Raw genomic sequence first — 19,121 nt, 5'->3', positions numbered from 1 at the left:
TGGAACTGAATAGATTTTGCACGTTGAGTGCTCACTGCCATGGAATACTCCAATGCAGGCTGATTTCATTTACCTACTTGGTACCATTTACAGTGGAACAGCCATTGACTTGGTTTAATTCTGCAAAGGCTAAAGTTCCACTGTGTAGAGAAGCTAATGCTACTGAATGTAACTTCTGGAGCATAGGTAGCACACTCATAAAATTGGTTGCCGACAACTCTAAATCATATGGTTAGTGTGCTAACATTGTTTACATCATGTTATCACGTAGAATTATCAGCAAAATTGAACTGTACACTCCATTGAGTTGAATGCATTACTTTCTATTCAATGCATTGTGTGGTAACTTTGTGTACATAACTACTCAGGGTGATTGGGAACTGTGTAGATATTGCATGTACAGTGCTCAGTACCATGGCATACTCCAATGCAAGCTGAATTCAGTAACCTACCTGTTACCATTTACAGTGGAACAGCCATTGACTTGGTTTACTTCTGCAAAGGCTAAAGTTCCACTGTGTAGAGAAGGTAATGTTACTGAAAGTAACTTCTGGAGCTTAGGAAGCACACTGATTAAATTGGTTGCAGACAACTCTAAATCATATGGTTAGTGTACTAACAATGTTTAAATCATGTTAGCATAAAGCAGTTATCAGCAAAATTGAACTGTACACTCCATTGAGTTGTATGCATTACTTTCTATTCAATGCATTCTGTGGTAAGTTTGAGTACATAACTACTCTGGGTGGTTTGGAACTGAATAGATTTTGCACGTTGAGTGCTCACTGCCATGGAATACTCCAATGCAGGCTGATTTCATTTACCAACTTGGTACCATTTACAGTGGAACAGCCATTGACTTGGTTTAATTCTGCAAAGGCTAAAGTTCCACTGTGTAGAGAAGGTAATGTTACTGAAAGTAACTTCTGGAGCATAGGTAGCACACTCATAAAATTGGTTGCCGACAACTCTAAATCATATGGTTAGTGTGCTAACATTGTTTACATCATGTTATCACGTAGTAGTTATCAGCTAAATAGAACTGTACACTCCATTGAGTTGAATGCATTACTTTCTATTCAATGCATTCTGTGGTAAGGTTGTGTACATAACTACTCTGGGTGGTTTGGAACTGTATAGATTTTGCATGTAGTGTGCTCAGTGCCATGGAATACTCCAATGCAAGCTGAATTCAGTCACCTACCAGTTACCATTTACAGTGGAACACTATTGACTTGGTTTACTTCTGCAAAGGCTAATGTTCCACTGTGTAGAGAAGGTAATGTTACTGAAAGTAACTTCTGGAGCTTAGGAAGCACACTGATTAAATTGGTTGCAGACAACTCTAAATCATATGGTTAGTGTACTAACAAAGTTTACATCATATTAGCACATAGCAGTTATCAGCAAAATTGAACTGTACACTCCATTGAGTTGGATGCATTACTTTCTATTCGATGCATTCTGTGGTAAGTTTGAGTACATAACTACTCTGGGTGGTTTGGAACTGAATAGATTTTGCATGTTGAGTGCTCACTGCAATGGAATACTCCAATGCAAGCTGATTTCATTAACCTACTTGGTACCATTTACAGTGGAACAGCCATTGACTTGGTTTAATTCTGCAAAGGCTAAAGTTCCACTGTGTAGAGAAGGTAATGTTACTGAAAGTTACTTCTGGAGCATAGGTAACACACTTATTAAATTGGTTGCAGACCACTCTAAACCATATGGTTAGTGTACTAACAATGTTTACATCATGTTAGCACATAGCAGTTATCAGCAAAATTGAACTGTACACTCCATTGAGTTGAATGCATGACTTTCTATTCAATGCATTCTGTGGTAAGGTTGAGTACATCTCTACTCTGGGTGGTTTGGAACTGTATAGATTTTCCATGTAGAGTGCTCACTGCCATGGAATACTCCAACGCAAGCTGAATTCAGTCACCTACCTGTTACCATTTACAGTGGAACAGCCATTGACTTGGTTTACTTCTGCAAAGTTTCTAATGTTCCACTGTGTAGAGAAGGTAATGTTACTGAAAGTAACTTCTGGAGCAGAGGTAACACACTGATTAAATTGGTTGCAGACCACTGTAAATCATATGGGTAGTGTACTAACAATGTTTACATCATGTTAGCACATAGCAGTTATCAGCAAAATTGAACTGTACACTCCTTTGAGTTGAATGCATTACTTTCTATTCAATGTATTCTTTGGTAAGGTCGAGTACATAACTCATCTGGGTGGTTTGGAACTGTATACATTTTGCATGTAGAGTGCTCACTGCCATGGAATACTCCAATGCAAGCTGATTTCATTAACCTACTTGGTACCAGTTACAGTGGAACAGCCATTGACTTGGTTTACTTCTGCAAAGGCTAAAGTTCCACTGTGTAGAGAAGATAATGTTACTGAAAGTAACTTCTGGAGCTTAGGAAGCACACTGATTAAATTGGTTGCAGACAACTCTAAATCATATGGTTAGTGTACTAACAATGTTTACATCATGTTAGCACACAGCAGTTATCAGTAAAATTGAACTGTACACTCCATTGAGTTGAATGCATTAATTTCTATTCAATGCATTCTGTGGTAAGGTTGATTGTATCACTACTCTGGGTGGTTTGGAACTGTATAGATTTTGCATGTAGAGTGCTCACTGCCATGGAATACTCCAATGCAAGCTGATTTCATTAACCTACTTGGTACCATTTACAGTGGAACAGCCATTGACTTGGTTTAATTCTGCAAAGGCTAAAGTTCCACTGTGTAGAAAAGGTAAGGTTACTGAAAGTAACTTCTGGAGCATAGGTAACACACTGATTAAATTGGTTGCAGACCACTCTACATCATATGGTTAGTCTACTAACAATGTTTACATCATGTTAGCACATAACAGTTATCAGCAAAATTGAACTGTACACTCCATTGAGTTGAATGCATGACTTTCTATTCAATGCATTCTGTGGTAAGGTTGAGTACATCACTACTCTGGGTGGTTTGGAACTGTATAGATTTTGCATGTAGAGTGCTCACTGCCATGGAATACTCCAATGCAAGCTGAATTCAGTCACCTACCTGTTACCATTTACAGTGGAACAGCCATTGACTTGGTTTACTTCTGCAAAGGCTAATGTTCCACTGTGTAGAGAAGGTAACGTTACTGAAAGTAACTTCTGGAGCAGAGGTAACACACTGATTAAATTGGTTGCAGACCACTCTAAATCATATGGGTAGTGTACTAACAATGTTTACATCATGTTAGCACATAGCAGTTATCAGCAAAATTGAACTGTACACTCCATTGCGTTGAATGCATTACTTTCTATTCAATGCATTCTGTGGTAAGGTTGAGTATATCACTACTCTGGGTGGTTTGGAACTGTATAGATTTTGCATGTAGAGTGCTCACTGCCATGGAATACTCCAATGCAAGCTGATTTCATTAACCTACTTGGTACCATTTACAGTGGAACCGCCATTGACTTGGTTTAATTCTGCAAAGGCTAAAGCTCCACTGTGTAGAGAAGGTAATGTTACTGAAATTAACTTCTGGAGCATAGGTAGCACAATCATAAAATTGGTTGCAGACAACTCTAAATCATATGGTTAGTGTACTAACATTGTTTACATCATGTTATCACATAGTAGTTATCAGCTAAATAGAACTGTACACTCCATTGAGTTGAATGCATTACTTTCTATTCAATGCATTCTGTGGTAAGGATGTGTACATAACTACTCTGGGTGGTTTGGAACTGTATAGATTTTGCATGTAGTGTGCTCAGTGCCATGGAATACTCCAATGCAAGCTGAATTCAGTAACCTACCTGTTACCATTTACAGTGGAAAAACCATTTTCTTGGTTTACTTCTGCAAAGGCTAAAGTTCCACTGTGTAGGGAAGGTAATGTTACTGAAAGTAACTTCTGGAGCTTAGGAAGCACACTGATTAAATTGGTTGCAGACAACTCTAAATCATATGGTTAGTGTACTAACAATGTTTACATCATGTTAGCACAAAGCAGTTATCAGCAAAATTGAACTGTACACTCCATTGAGTTGAATGCATTACTTTCTATTCAATGCATTCTGTGGTAAGCTTGAGTACATAACTACTCTGGGTGGTTTGGAACTGAATAGATTTTGCATGTTGAGTGCTCACTGCCATGGAATACTCCAATGCAAGCTGATTTCATTTACCTACTTGGTACCATTTACAGTGGAACAGCCATTGACTTGGTTTAATTCTGCAAAGGCTAAAGTTCCACTGTGTAGAGAAGGTAATGTTACTGAAAGTAACTTCTGGAGCATAGGTAGCACACTCATAAAATTGGTTGCCGACAACTCTAAGTCATATGGTTAGTGTGCTAACATTGTTTACATCATGTTATCACATAGTAGTTATCAGCTAAATAGAACTGTACACTCCATTGAGTTGAATGCATTACTTTCTATTCTATGCATTCTGTGGTAAGGTTGTGTACATAACTACTCTGGGTGGTTTGGAACTGTGTAGATTTTGCATGTAGAGTGCTCAATGCCATGGAATACTACAACGCAAGCTGAATTCAGTCACCTACCTGTTACCATTTACAGTGGAACAGCCATTGACTTGGTTTACTTCTGCAAAGGCTAATGTTCCACTGTGTAGAGAAGGTGATGTTACTGAAAGTAACTTCTGGAGCATAGGTAGCACACTGATTAAATTGGTTGCAGACCACTCTAAATCACATGGTTAGTGTACTAACAATGTTTACATCATGTTAGCACATAGCAGTTATCAGCAAAATTGAACTGTACACTCCATTTTGTTGAATGCATTACTTTCTATTCAATGCATTCTGTGGTAAGGTTGAGTATATCACTACTCTGGGTGGTTTGGAACTGTATAGATTTTGCATGTAGAGTGCTCACTGCCATGGAATACACCAATGCAAGCTGAATTCAGTCACCTACCTGTTACCATTTACAGTGGAACAGCCATTGACTTGGTTTACTTCTGCAAAGGCTAAAGTTCCACTGTGTAGAGAAGGTAATGTTACTGAAAGTAACTTCTGGAGCTTAGGTAGCACACTGATTAAATTGGTTGCAGACAACTCTAAATCATATGGTTAGTGTACTAACAATGTTTACATCATGTTAGCACATAGCAGTTATCAGCAAAATTGAACTGTACACTCCATTGAGTTGAATGCATTACTTTCTATTCAATGCATTCTGTGGTAAGTTTGAGTACATAAGTACTCTGGGTGGTTTGGAACTGAATAGATTTTGCATGTAGTGTGCTCAGTGCCATGGAATACTCCAATGCAAGCTGAATTCAGGAACCTACCTGTTACCATTTACAGTGGAAAAGCCATTGACTTGGTTTACTTCTGCAAAGGCTAAAGTTCCACTGTGTATAGAAGATAATGTTACTGAAAGTAACTTCTGGAGCATAGGTAGAACACTGATAAAATTGGTTGCAGACAACTCTAAGTCATATGGTTAGTGTACTAACAATGTTTGCATCATGTTATCACATAGTAGCTATCAGCAAAATTTAACTGTACACTCCATTGAGTTGAATGCATTACTTTCTATTCAATGCATTCTGTGGTAAGGTTGTGTACATAACAACTCTGGGTGGTTTGGAACTGTATAGATTTTGCATGTAGTGTGCTCAGTGCCATGGAATACTCCAATGCAAGCTGAATTCAGGAACCTACCTGTTACCATTTACAGTGGAAAAGCCATTGACTTGGTTTACTTCTGCAAAGGCTAAAGTTCCAATGAGTAGAGAAGGTAACGTTACTGAAAGTAACTTCTGGAGCATAGGTAGCACACTGATTAAATTGGTTGCAGACCACTCTAAATCACATGGTTAGTGTACTAACAATGTTTACATCATGTTAGCACATAGCAGTTATCAGCAAAATTGAACTGTACACTCCATTTTGTTGAATGCATTACTTTCTATTCAATGCATTCTGTGGTAAGGTTGAGTATATCACTACTCTGGGTGGTTTGGAACTGTATAGATTTTGCATGTAGAGTGCTCACTGCCATGGAATACACCAATGCAAGCTGAATTCAGTCACCTACCTGTTACCATGTACAGTGGAACAGCCATTGACTTGGTTTACTTCTGCAAAGGCTAAAGTTCCACTGTGTAGAGAAGGTAATGTTACTGAAAGTAACTTCTGGAGCTTAGGTAGCACACTGATTAAATTGGTTGCAGACAACTCTAAATCATATGGTTAGTGTACTAACAATGTTTACATCATGTTAGCACATAGCAGTTATCAGCAAAATTGAACTGTACACTCCATTGAGTTGAATGCATTACTTTCTATTCAATGCATTCTGTGGTAAGTTTGAGTACATAAGTACTCTGGGTGGTTTGGAACTGAATAGATTTTGCATGTAGTGTGCTCAGTGCCATGGAATACTCCAATGCAAGCTGAATTCAGGAACCTACCTGTTACCATTTACAGTGGAAAAGCCATTGACTTGGTTTACTTCTGCAAAGGCTAAAGTTCCACTGTGTATAGAAGATAATGTTACTGAAAGTAACTTCTGGAGCATAGGTAGAACACTGATAAAATTGGTTGCAGACAACTCTAAGTCATATGGTTAGTGTACTAACAATGTTTGCATCATGTTATCACATAGTAGCTATCAGCAAAATTTAACTGTACACTCCATTGAGTTGAATGCATTACTTTCTATTCAATGCATTCTGTGGTAAGGTTGTGTACATAACTACTCTGGGTGGTTTGGAACTGTATAGATTTTGCATGTAGTGTGCTCAGTGCCATGGAATACTCCAATGCAAGCTGAATTCAGGAACCTACCTGTTACCATTTACAGTGGAAAAGCCATTGACTTGGTTTACTTCTGCAAAGGCTAAAGTTCCAATGAGTAGAGAAGGTAACGTTACTGAAAGTAACTTCTGGAGCATAGGTAGCACACTGATTAAATTGGTTGCAGACCACTCTAAATCACATGGTTAGTGTACTAACAATGTTTACATCATGTTAGCACATAGCAGTTATCAGCAAAATTGAACTGTACACTCCATTTTGTTGAATGCATTACTTTCTATTCAATGCTTTCTGTGGTAAGGTTGAGTATATCACTACTCTGGGTGGTTTGGAACTGTATAGATTTTGCATGTAGAGTGCTCACTGCCATGGAATACACCAATGCAAGCTGAATTCAGTCACCTACCTGTTACCATTTACAGTGGAACAGCCATTGACTTGGTTTACTTCTGCAAAGGCTAAAGTTCCACTGTGTAGAGAATGTAATGTTACTGAAAGTAACTTCTGGAGCTTAGGTAGCACACTGATTAAATTGGTTGCAGACAACTCTAAATCATTTGGTTAGTGTACTAAGAATGTTTACATCATGTTAGCACACAGCAGTTATCAGCAAAATTGAACTGTACACTCCATTGAGTTGAATGCATTACTTTCTATTCAATGCATTCTGTGGTAAGGATGTGTACATAACTACTCTGGGTGGTTTGGAACTGTATAGAGTTTGCATGTAGTGTGCTCAGTGCCATGGAATACTCCAATGCAAGCTGAATTCAGTAACCCACCTGTTACCATTTACAGTGGAAAAGCCATTGACTTGGTTTACTTCTGCAAAGGCTAAAGTTCCACTGTGTAGAGAAGGTAATGTTACTGAAAGTAACTTCTGGAGCTTAGGAAGCACACTTATTAAATTGGTTGCAGATAACTCTAAATCATATGGTTAGTGTACTAACAATGTTTACATCATGTTAGCACATAGCAGTTATCAGCAAAATTGAACTGTACACTCCATTGAGTTGAATGCATTACTTTCTATTCAATGCATTCTGAGGTAAGGTTGAGTACATCACTACTCTGGGTGGTTTGGAACTGTATAGATTTTGCATGTAGAGTGCTCACTGCCATGGAATACTCCAACGCAAGCTGAATTCAGTCACCTACCTGTTACCATTTACAGTGGAACAGCCATTGACTTGGTTTACTTCTGCAAAGGCTAATGTTCCACTGTGTAGAGAAGGTGATGTTACTGAAAGTAACTTCTGGAGCATAGGTAGCACACTGATTAAATTGGTTGCAGACCACTCTAAATCACATGGTTAGTGTACTAACAATGTTTACATCATGTTAGCACATAGCAGTTATCAGCAAAATTGAACTGTACACTCCATTTTGTTGAATGCATTACTTTCTATTCAATGCATTCTGTGGTAAGGTTGAGTATATCACTACTCTGGGTGGTTTGGAACTGTATAGATTTTGCATGTAGAGTGCTCACTGCCATGGAATACACCAATGCAAGCTGAATTCAGTCACCTACCTGTTACCATTTACAGTGGAACAGCCATTGACTTGGTTTACTTCTGCAAAGGCTAAAGTTCCACTGTGTAGAGAAGGTAATGTTACTGAAAGTAACTTCTGGAGCTTAGGATGCACACTGATTAAATTGGTTGCAGACAACTCTAAATCATATGGTTAGTGTACTAACAATGTTTAAATCATGTTAGCACAAAGCAGTTATCAGCAAAATTGAACTGTACACTCCATTGAGTTGTATGCATTGCTTTCTATTCAATGCATTCTGTGGTAAGTTTGAGTACATAACTACTCTGGGTGGTTTGGAACTGAATAGATTTTGCACGTTGAGTGCTCACTGCCATGGAATACTCCAATGCAAGCTGATTTCATTTACCTACTTGGTACCATTTACAGTGGAACAGCCATTGACTTGGTTTAATTCTGCAAAGGCTAAAGTTCCACTGTGTAGAGAAGGTAATGTTACTGAAAGTAACTTCTGGAGCATAGGTAGCACACTCATAAAATTGGTTGCCGACAACTCTAAATCATATGGTTAGTGTGCTAACATTGTTTACATCATGTTATCACGTAGTAGTTATCAGCTAAATAGAACTGTACACTGCATTGAGTTGAATGCATTACTTTCTATTCAATGCATTCTGTGGTAAGGTTGTGTACATAACTACTCTGGGTGGTTTGGAACTGTATAGATTTTGCATGTAGTGTGCTCAGTGCCATGGAATACTCCAATGCAAGCTGAATTCAGTCACCTACCAGTTACCATTTACAGTGGAACAGCCATTGACTTGGTTTACTTCTGCAAAGGCTAATGTTCCACTGTGTAGAGAAGGTAATGTTACTGAAAGTAACTTCTGGAGCTTAGGAAGCACACTGATTGAATTGGTTGCAGACAACTCTAACTCATATGGTTAGTGTACTAACAAAGTTTACATCATATTAGCACATAGCAGTTATCAGCAAAATTGAACTGTACACTCCATTGAGTTGAATGCATTACTTTCTATTCGATGCATTCTGTGGTAAGTTTGAGTACATAAGTACTCTGAGTGGTTTGGAACTGAATAGATTTTGCATGTAGTGTGCTCAGTGCCATGGAATACTCCAATGCAAGCTGAATTCAGGAACCTACCTGTTACCATTTACAGTGGAAAAGCCATTGACTTGGTTTACTTCTGCAAAGGCTAAAGTTCCACTGTGTATAGAAGATAATGTTACTGAAAGTAACTTCTGGAGCATAGGTAGAACACTGATAAAATTGGTTGCAGACAACTCTAAGTCATATGGTTAGTGTACTAACAATGTTTGCATCATGTTATCACATAGTAGCTATCAGCAAAATTTAACTGTACACTCCATTGAGTTGAATGCATTACTTTCTATTCAATGCATTCTGTGGTAAGGTTGTGTACATAACTACTCTGGGTGGTTTGGAACTGTATAGATTTTGCATGTAGTGTGCTCAGTGCCATGGAATACTCCAATGCAAGCTGAATTCAGGAACCTACCTGTTACCATTTACAGTGGAAAAGCCATTGACTTGGTTTACTTCTGCAAAGGCTAAAGTTCCAATGAGTAGAGAAGGTAACGTTACTGAAAGTAACTTCTGGAGCATAGGTAGCACACTGATTAAATTGGTTGCAGACCACTCTAAATCACATGGTTAGTGTACTAACAATGTTTACATCATGTTAGCACATAGCAGTTATCAGCAAAATTGAACTGTACACTCCATTTTGTTGAATGCATTACTTTCTATTCAATGCATTCTGTGGTAAGGTTGTGTACATAACTACTCTGGGTGGTTTGGAACTGTATAGATTTTGCATGTAGTGTGCTCAGTGCCATGGAATACTCCAATGCAAGCTGAATTCAGGAACCTACCTGTTACCATTTACAGTGGAAAAGCCATTGACTTGGTTTACTTCTGCAAAGGCTAATGTTCCACTGTGTAGAGAAGGTAATGTTACTGAAAGTAACTTCTGGAGCAGAGGTAGAACACTGATAAAATTGGTTGCAGACAACTCTAAATCATATGGTTTGTGTACTAACAATGTTTGCATCATGTTATCACATAGTAGTTATCAGCAAAATTTAACTGTACACTCCATTGAGTTGAATGCATTACTTTCTATTCAATGCATTCTGTGGTAAGGTTGTGTACATAACTACTCTGGGTGGTTTGGAACTGTATAGATTTTGCATGTAGTGTGCTCAGTGCCATGGAATACTCCAATGCAAGCTGAATTCAGGAACCTACCTGTTACCATTTACAGTGGAAAAGCCATTGACTTGGTTTACTTCTGCAAAGGCTAAAGTTCCACTGTGTAGAGATGGTAATGTTACTGAAAGTAACTTCTGGAGCTTAGGTAGCACACTGATTAAATTGGTTGCAGACAACTCTAAATCATATGGTTAGTGTACTAACAATGTTTACATCATGTTAGCACATAGCAGTTATCAGCAAAATTGAACTGTACACTCCATTGAGTTGAATGCATTACTTTCTATTCAATGCATTCTGTGGTAAGTTTGAGTACATAAGTACTCTGGGTGGTTTGGAACTGAATAGATTTTGCATGTAGTGTGCTCAGTGCCATGGAATACTCCAATGCAAGCTGAATTCAGGAACCTACCTGTTACCATTTACAGTGGAAAAGCCATTGACTTGGTTTACTTCTGCAAAGGCTAAAGTTCCACTGTGTATAGAAGATAATGTTACTGAAAGTAACTTCTGGAGCATAGGTAGAACACTGATTAAATTGGTTGCAGACCACTCTAAATCACATGGTTAGTGTACTAACAATGTTTACATCATGGTAGCACATAGCAGTTATCAGCAAAATTGAACTGTACACTCCATTTTGTTGAATGCATTACTTTCTATTCAATGCATTCTGTGGTAAGGTTGAGTATATCACTACTCTGGGTGGTTTGGAACTGTATAGATTTTGCATGTAGAGTGCTCACTGCCATGGAATACACCAATGCAAGCTGAATTCAGTCACCTACCTGTTACCATTTACAGTGGAACAGCCATTGACTTGGTTTACTTCTGCAAAGGCTAAAGTTCCACTGTGTAGAGAAGGTAATGTTACTGAAAGTAACTTCTGGAGCTTAGAAAGCACACTGATAAAATTGGTTGCAGACAAATCTAAATCATATGGTTAGTGTACTAACAATGTTTAAATCATGTTAGCACAAAGCAGTTATCAGCAAAATTGAACTGTACACTCCATTGAGTTGTATGCATTGCTTTCTATTCAATGCATTCTGTGGTAAGTTTGAGTACATAACTACTCTGGGTGGTTTGGAACTGAATAGATTTTGCACGTTGAGTGCTCACTGCCATGGAATACTCCAATGCAAGCTGATTTCATTTACCTACTTGGTACCATTTACAGTGGAACAGCCATTGACTTTGTTTAATTCTGCAAAGGCTAAAGTTCCACTGTGTAGAGAAGGTAATGTTACTGAAAGTAACTTCTGGAGCATAGGTAGCACACTCATAAAATTGGTTGCCGACAACTCTAAATCATATGGTTAGTGTGCTAACATTGTTTACATCATGTTATCACGTAGTAGTTATCAGCTAAATAGAACTGTACACTCCATTGAGTTGAATGCATTACTTTCTATTCAATGCATTCTGTGGTAAGGTTGTTTACATAACTACTCTGGGTGGTTTGGAACTGTATAGATTTTGCATGTAGAGTGCTCAGTGCCATGGAATACTCCAATGCAAGCTGAATTCAGTCACCTACCAGTTACCATTTACAGTGGAACAGCCATTGACTTGGTTTACTTCTGCAAAGGCTAATGTTCCACTGTGTAGAGAAGGTAATGTTACTGAAAGTAACTTCTGGAGATTAGGAAGCACACTGATTGAATTGGTTGCAGACAACTCTAACTCATATGGTTAGTGTACTAACAAAGTTTACATCATATTAGCACATAGCAGTTATCAGCAAAATTGAACTGTACACTCCATTGAGTTGAATGCATTACTTTCTATTCGACGCATTCTGTGGTAAGTTTGAGTACAAGACTACTCTGGGTGGTTTGGAGCTGAATAGATTTTGCATCTTGAGTGCTCACTGCCATGGAATACTCCAATGCAAGCTGATTTCATTAACCTACTTGGTACCATTTACAGTGGAACAGCCATTGACTTGGTTTAATTCTGCAAAGGCTAAAGTTCCACTGTGTAGAGAAGGTAATGTTACTGAAAGTAACTTCTGGAGCATAGGTAACACACTGATTAAATTGGTTGCAGACCACTCTAAACCGTATGGTTAGTGTACTAACAATGTTTACATCATGTTAGCACATAGCAGTTATCAGCAAAATTGAACTGTACACTCCATTGAGTTGAATGCATGACTTTCTATTCAATGCATTCTGTGGTAAGGTTGAGTACATCTCTACTCTGGGTGGTTTGGAACTGTATAGATTTTGCATGTAGAGTGCTCACTACCATGGAATACTCCAACGTAAGCTGAATTCAGTCACCTACCTGTTACCATTTACAGTGGAACAGCCATTGACTTCGTTTACTTCTGCAAAGGCTAATGTTCCACTGTGTAGAGAAGGTAATGTTACTGAAAGTAACTTCTGGAGCAGAGGTAACACACTGATTAAATTGGTTGCAGACCACTCTAAATCATATGGGTAGTGTACTAACAATGTTTACATCATGTTAGCACATAGCAGTTATCAGCAAAATTGAACTGTACACTCCATTGAGTTGAATGCATTACTTTCTATTCAATGCATTCTGTGGTAAGGTTGAGAATATCACTACTCTGGGTGGTTTGGAACTGTATAGATTTTGCATGTAGAGTGCTCACTGCCATGGAATACTCCAATGCAAGCTGATTTCATTAACCTACTTGGTACCATTTACAGTGGAACAGCCATTGACTTGGTTTAATTCTGCAAAGGCTAAAGCTCCACTGTGTAGAGAAGGTAATGTTACTGAAATTAACTTCTGGAGCATAGGTAGCACAATCATAAAATTGGTTGCAGACAACTCTAAATCATATGGTTAGTGTACTAACAATATTTACATCATGTTAGCACATAGCAGCTATCAGCAAAATTGAACTGTACACTCCTTTGAGTTGAATGCATTACTTTCTATTCAATGCATTCTTTGGTAAGGTCGAGTACATAACTCATCTGGGTGGTTTGGAACTGTATACATTTTGCATGTAGAGTGCTCACTGCCATGGATTACTCCAATGCAAGCTGATTTCATTAACCTACTTGGTACCATTTACAGTGGAACAGCCATTGACTTGGCTTAATTCTGCAAAGGCTAAAGTTCCACTGTGTAGAGAAGGTAATGATACTGAAAGTAACTTCTGGAGCATAGGTAGCACACTCATAAAATTGGTTGCCGACAACTCTAAATCATATGGTTAGTGTGCTAACATTGTTTACATCATGTTATCACATAGTAGTTATCAGCTAAATAGAACTGTACACTCCATTGAGTTGAATGCATTACTTTCTATTCAATGCATTCTGTGGTAAGGATGTGTACATAACTACTCTGGGTGGTTTGGAACTGTATAGATTTTGCATGTAGTGTGCTCAGTGCCATGGAATACTCCAATGCAAGCTGAATTCAGTACCCTACCTGTTACCATTTACAGTGGAAAAGCCATTGACTTGGTTTACTTCTGCAAAGGCTAAAGTTCCACTGTGTAGAGAAGGTAATGTTACTGAAAGTATCTTCTGGAGCTTAGGAAGCACACTGATTAAATTGGTTGCAGACAACTCTAAATCATATGGTTAGTGTGCTGACAATGTTTACATCATGTTAGCACAAAGCAGTTATCAGCAAAATTGAACTGTACACTCCATTGAGTTGAATGCATTACTTTCTATTCAATGCATTCTGTGGTAAGCTTGAGTACATAACTACTCTGGGTGGTTTAGAACTGAATAGATTTTGCACGTTGAGTGCTCACTGCCATGGAATACTCCAGTGCAAGCTGATTTCATTTACCTACTTGGTACCATTTACAGTGGAACAGCCATTGACTTGGTTTAATTCTGCAAAGGCTAAAGTTCCACTGTGTAGAGAAGGTAATGTTACTGAAAGTAACTTCTGGAGGATAGGTAGCACACTCATAAAATTGGTTGCCGACAACTCTAAATCATATGGTTAGTGTGCTAACATTGTTTACATCATGTTATCACATAGTAGTTATCAGCTAAATAGAACTGTGTACTCCATTGAGTTGAATGCATTACTTTCTATTCAATGCATTCTGTGGTAAGGTTGAGTGTATCACTACTCTGAGTGGTTTGGAACTGTATAGATTTTGCATGTAGAGTGCTCACTGCCATGGAATACTCCAATGCAAGCTGATTTCATTAACCTACTTGGTACCATTTACAGTGGAACAGCCATTGACTTGGTTTACTTCTGCAAAGGCTAATGTTCCACTGTGTAGAGAAGGTGATGTTACTGAAAGTAACTTCTGGAGCATAGGTAGCACACTGATTAAATTGGTTGCAGACTACTCTAAATCATATGGTTAGTGTACTAACAATGTTTACATCATGTTAGCACATAGCAGTTATCAGCAAAATTGAACTGTACACTCCATTGAGTTGAATGCATTACTTTCTATTCAATGCATTCTGTGGTAAGGTTGAGTATATCACTACTCTGGGTGGTTTGGAACTGTATAGATTTTGCATGTAGAGTGCTCACTGCCATGGAATACACCAATGCAAGCTGAATTCAGTCACCTACCTGTTAACATTTACAGTGGAACAGCCATTGACTTGGTTTACTTCTGCAAAGGCTAAAGTTCCACTGTGTAGAGAAGGTAATGTTACTGAAAGTAACTTCTGGAGCTTAGGAAGCACACTGATTAAATTGGTTGCAGACAACTCTAAATCATATGGTTAGTGTACTAACAATGTTTACAGCATGATAGCACACAGCAGTTATCAGTAAAATTGAACTGTACACTCCATTGAGTTGAATGCATTACTTTCTATTGAATGCATTCTGTGGTAAGGTTGAGTGTATCACTACTCTGGGTGGTTTGGAACTGTATAGATTTTGCATGTAGAGTGCTCACTGCCATGGAATACTCCAATGCAAGCTGATTTCATTAACCTACTTGGTACCATTTACAGTGGAACAGCCATTGACTTGGTTTAATTCTGCAAAGGCTAAAGTTCCACTGTGTAGAGAAGGTAATGTTACTGAAAGTAACTTCTGGAGCATAGGTAACACACTGATTAAATTGGTTGCAGACCACTCTAAATCATATGGTTAGTGTTCTAACAATGTTTACATCATGTTAGCACATAGCAGTTATCAGCAAAATTGAACTGTACACTCCATTGAGTTGAATGCATGACTTTCTATTCAATGCATTCTGTGGTAAGGTTGAGTACATCACTACTCTGGGTGGTTTGGAACTGATTAGATTTTGCATGTAGAGTGCTCACTGCCATGGAATACTCCAATGCAAGCTGAATTCAGTCACCTACCTGTTACCATTTACAGTGGAACAGCCATTGACTTGGTTTACTTCTGCAAAGGCTAATGTTCCACTGTGTAGAGAAGGTAATGTTACTGAAAGTAACTTCTGGAGCAGAGGTAACACACTGATTAAATTGGTTGCAGACCACTCTAAATCATATGGGTAGTGTACTAACAATGTTTACATCATGTTAGCACATAGCAGTTATCAGCAAAATTGAACTGTACACTCCTTTGAGATGAATGCATTACTTTCTATTCAATGCATTCTTTGGTAATGTCGAGTACATAACTCATCTGGGTGGTTTGGAACTGTATACATTTTGCATGTAGAGTGCTCACTGCCATGGAATACTCCAATGCAAGCTGATTTCATTAACCTACTTGGTACCATTTACAGTGGAACAGCCATTGACTTGGCTTAATTCTGACAAGGCTAAAGTTCCACTGTGTAGAGAAGGTAATGTTACTGAAAGTAACTTCTGGAGCATAGGTAGCACACTCATAAAATTGGATGCCGACAACTCTAAATCATATGGTTAGTGTGTTAACATTGTTTACATCATGTTATCACATAGTAGTTATCAGCTAAATAGAACTGTACACTCCATTGAGTTGAATGCATTACTTTCTATTCAATGCATTCTGTGGTAAGGATGTGTACATAACTACTCTGGGTGGTTTGGAACTGTATAGATTTTGCATGTAGTGTGCTCAGTGCCATGGAATACTACAATGCAAGCTGAATTCAGTAACCTACCTGTTACCATTTACAGTGGAAAAGCCATTGACTTGGTTTACCTCTGCAAAGGCTAAAGTTCCACTGTGTAGAGAAGGTAATGTTACTGAAAGTAAGTTCTGGAGCTTAGGAAGCACACTGATTAAATTGGTTGCAGACAACTCTAAATCATATGGTTAGTGTACTAACAATGTTTACATCATGTTAGCACAAAGCAGTTATCAGCAAAATTGAACTGTACACTCCATTGTGTTGAATGCATTACTTTCTATTCAATGCATTCTGTGGTAAGCTTGAGTACATAACTACTCTGGGTGGTTTGGAACTGAATAGATTTTGCATGTTGAGTGCTCACTGCCATGGAATACTCCAATGCAAGCTGATTTCATTTACCTACTTGGTACCATTTACAGTGGAACAGCCATTGACTTGGTTTAATTCTGCAAAGGCTAAAGTTCCACTGTGTAGAGAAGGTAATGTTACTGAAAGTAACTTCTGGAGCATAGGTAGCACACTCATAAAATTGGTTGCCGACAACTCTAAGTCATATGGTTAGTGTGCTAACATTGTTTACATCATGTTATCACATAGTAGTTATCAGCTAAATAGAACTGTACACTCCATTGAGTTGAATGCATTACTTTCTATTCTATGCATTCTGTGGTAAGGTTGTGTACATAACTACTCTGGGTGGTTTGGAACTGTGTAGATTTTGCATGTAGAGTGCTCAATGCCATGGAATACTACAACGCAAGCTGAATTCAGTCACCTACCTGTTACCATTTACAGTGGAACAGCCATTGACTTGGTTTACTTCTGCAAAGGCTAATGTTCCACTGTGTAGAGAAGGTGATGTTACTGAAAGTAACTTCTGGAGCATAGGTAGCACACTGATTAAATTGGTTGCAGACCACTCTAAATCACATGGTTAGTGTACTAACAATGTTTACATCATGTTAGCACATAGCAGTTATCAGCAAAATTGAACTGTACACTCCATTTTGTTGAATGCATTACTTTCTATTCAATGCATTCTGTGGTAAGGTTGAGTATATCACTACTCTGGGTGGTTTGGAACTGTATAGATTTTGCATGTAGAGTGCTCACTGCCATGGAATACACCAATGCAAGCTGAATTCAGTCACCTACCTGTTACCATTTACAGTGGAACAGCCATTGACTTGGTTTACTTCTGCAAAGGCTAAAGTTCCACTGTGTAGAGAAGGTAATGTTACTGAAAGTAACTTCTGGAGCTTAGGTAGCACACTGATTAAATTGGTTGCAGACAACTCTAAATCATATGGTTAGTGTACTAACAATGTTTACATCATGTTAGCACATAGCAGTTATCAGCAAAATTGAACTGTACACTCCATTGAGTTGAATGCATTACTTTCTATTCAATGCATTCTGTGGTAAGTTTGAGTACATAAGTACTCTGGGTGGTTTGGAACTGAATAGATTTTGCATGTAGTGTGCTCAGTGCCATGGAATACTCCAATGCAAGCTGAATTCAGGAACCTACCAGTTACCATTTACAGTGGAAAAGCCATTGACTTGGTTTACTTCTGCAAAGGCTAAAGTTCCACTGTGTATAGAAGATAATGTTACTGAAAGTAACTTCTGGAGCATAGGTAGAACACTGATAAAATTGGTTGCAGACAACTCTAAGTCATATGGTTAGTGTACTAACAATGTTTGCATCATGTTATCACATAGTAGCTATCAGCAAAATTTAACTGTACACTCCATTGAGTTGAATGCATTACTTTCTATTCAATGCATTCTGTGGTAAGGTTGTGTACATAACAACTCTGGGTGGTTTGGAACTGTATAGATTTTGCATGTAGTGTGCTCAGTGCCATGGAATACTCCAATGCAAGCTGAATTCAGGAACCTACCTGTTACCATTTACAGTGGAAAAGCCATTGACTTGGTTTACTTCTGCAAAGGCTAAAGTTCCAATGAGTAGAGAAGGTAACGTTACTGAAAGTAACTTCTGGAGCATAGGTAGCACACTGATTAAATTGGTTGCAGACCACTCTAAATCACATGGTTAGTGTACTAACAATGTTTACATCATGTTAGCACATAGCAGTTATCAGCAAAATTGAACTGTACACTCCATTTTGTTGAATGCATTACTTTCTATTCAATGCATTCTGTGGTAAGGTTGAGTATATCACTACTCTGGGTGGTTTGGAACTGTATAGATTTTGCATGTAGAGTGCTCACTGCCATGGAATACACCAATGCAAGCTGAATTCAGTCACCTACCTGTTACCATGTACAGTGGAACAGCCATTGACTTGGTTTACTTCTGCAAAGGCTAAAGTTCCACTGTGTAGAGAAGGTAATGTTACTGAAAGTAACTTCTGGAGCTTAGGTAGCACACTGATTAAATTGGTTGCAGACAACTCTAAATCATATGGTTAGTGTACTAAGAATGTTTACATCATGTTAGCACACAGCAGTTATCAGCAAAATTGAACTGTACACTCCATTGAGTTGAATGCATTAC

Source organism: Hypanus sabinus, chromosome 20 (genome assembly GCF_030144855.1).
Source record: "Hypanus sabinus isolate sHypSab1 chromosome 20, sHypSab1.hap1, whole genome shotgun sequence".
In the NCBI taxonomy this organism is placed as follows: domain Eukaryota; kingdom Metazoa; phylum Chordata; class Chondrichthyes; order Myliobatiformes; family Dasyatidae; genus Hypanus; species Hypanus sabinus.
This window is presented reverse-complemented; position numbering follows the sequence as displayed.